The following is a 2,500-nucleotide window of genomic DNA, read 5'->3' as shown; positions in this document are numbered from 1 at the left end:
CTGCTCTCTCTCTCTCTCTCTCTCTCTCTCTCTCTCTCTCTCTCTCTCTCTCTCCGTTCACCGCTGCGGAAACTAATTGACAGTTTCCTTTCATTCTTTATGTGTGTGTGAAAAATGAGGCACAGACAGCCTCTCCTCTGAAATAACAGCTTATAGCATGATTGATCTCCCTGAAGAGACACAAGGTGGAAACAATATGGAATCAATTACCTTATATGATGTGTATTATTAACTTAATCAACTTAAGTTATAAAGGCATTAAGGAAGTTTTCAAACAACTAAAACTGACAAATAAAAAGGGGACAGCTTATTTGGAAAAATTAGCCATAGAACAAATATATACAAAATGAGGAATAAAGACATTTTAATAAAGTTAAAAGCAGTATTTTATTTCTAAATATGCTACACATCAAATGGCAAAACAAACTGACCCCTGAGCACCATAATCCAGCATCCCATAATGCACTGGATTCATCCAAAATGGACAAAAGGGAAAATAAAAGAGATATTGAAAGCTTCATACACAGCCCTTATAGGATCTAAAATCTACCAGTAAACCACACGTTATTGAAGTTCTAAGTAGCTACATTAAGTGAGAATCTTTTTCGGTCTTATTAAGCCTGTTGTTATGTCTTTGATAAACTCAACTTGTTCTCAGTGATTTTTTGGTGTCTCTTTAAAAAAAAAAAAAGATATCTTTGGTTACGAGAATTACGCTTATTGTGCTAGATGTTCTTGTTGCTTCAGTCGGCAAAGCTGCTCAGTGATTGGATAAATGTTTCGAGTTGTCCCGCCTCCAGAGCTGAGCAGTACAGGAAGGGGTATACAGGGAAGAAACAGCCAATGAAGATGGACTGAGACTGACTGACAGCCAATGAAGATGGACTGAGACTGACTGACAGCCAATGAAGATAGACTGAGACTGTGATAGACTGACTGACAGCCAATGAAGATGGACTGAGACTGTGATAGACTGACTGACAGCCAATGAAGATAGACTGTGCCAGCGCTGTGATAACAAAAAAGAATCCATCTCTGTAATGTTCTATCAAAAAGCTATTATAATAGGAGTAAAAAATGTGCGCATTTTTAGTGCCCTATTTCACTTCCTCCATAAATATACGTATCTGTCCTTCAGGAAGTATCATCTTCCCAACTATGCTAAAATAATGGGGTAGTTGGGTTTTTTGAGACGTAAATCGTAGTTTTGTTACATTGAGTGTGGATGTACAGATATTATACATTCTCCTACAGGCTTCCGGATGGATTCCACACCAACAGCATATACACAAGGCCCAGTCCGGACCTCAGCTATGTGAGAACCACTCAAACGTTGCCACTAATCTTGACATAAATGAACTGAACGTTTGCATTATATTTTACTCCCACATAGCTCACGTCAGAACTTGGACATGAATCCATAGTCTTTCCACACAGAACTTGGACATGAATCCATAGTCTTTCCACACAGAACTTGGACATGAATCCATAGTCTATCCACACAGAACTTGGACATGAATCCATAGTCTTTCCACACAGAACTTGGACATGAATCCATAGTCTTTTCACACAGAACTTGGACATGAATCCATAGTCTATCCACACAGAACTTGGACATGAATCCATAGTCTTTCCACACAGAACTTGGACATGAATCCATAGTCTTTCCACACAGAACTTGGACATGAATCCATAGTCTTTCCACACAGAACTTGGACATGAATCCATAGTCTTTCCACACAGAACTTGGACATGAATCCATAGTCTATCCACACAGAACTTGGACATGAATACATAGTCTTTCCACACAGAACTTGGACATGAATCCATAGTCTTTCCACACAGAACTTGGACATGAATCCATAGTCTTTCCACACAGAACTTGGACATGAATCCATAGTCTATCCACACAGAACTTGGACATGAATCCATAGTCTTTCCACACAGAACTTGAACATGAATCCATAGTCTTTCCACACAGAACTTGGACATGAATCCATAGTCTTTCCACACAGAACTTGGACATGAATCCATAGTCTTTCCACGCAGTTTTGCAGCTGGGTGCTTTCGACATTGCTTTATTGGAGAATCGGATCTCCATATAATATCAAGAAGGGACCCTTGTAAAACTTTAGGACCGTTTAGACATGAATATAATTGAGGCAGAGCAGAGTGCATCAGAGCACTGGATAGATGTGCTTTAATGACTCCACAGGAAGTGACATGGTTATGGCAGAATGTTCTGCTCTTTGGCTCCTCCCCAATGGCCACACTAGCATGCTGCTTAGAATGAAGCAATGTGATCTATGGTTCCATACATTCTAAGTGGTATTCTAATATGAACATTGGAATGTAGCCGAATATATATATATCTGAAAACCTTCTACATCCACATCTTGGCCTGACTTCCTGAATAAAACTTGTTTCAAGTAAACACTGGAATTAATAACAGACTACAACCACCTTCAATACCAGAACTGACACCTGGATTGCAGGATCG

The sequence above is a fragment of the Coregonus clupeaformis genome, unplaced genomic scaffold (assembly GCF_020615455.1).
Source record: "Coregonus clupeaformis isolate EN_2021a unplaced genomic scaffold, ASM2061545v1 scaf0503, whole genome shotgun sequence".
In the NCBI taxonomy this organism is placed as follows: domain Eukaryota; kingdom Metazoa; phylum Chordata; class Actinopteri; order Salmoniformes; family Salmonidae; genus Coregonus; species Coregonus clupeaformis.
This window is presented reverse-complemented; position numbering follows the sequence as displayed.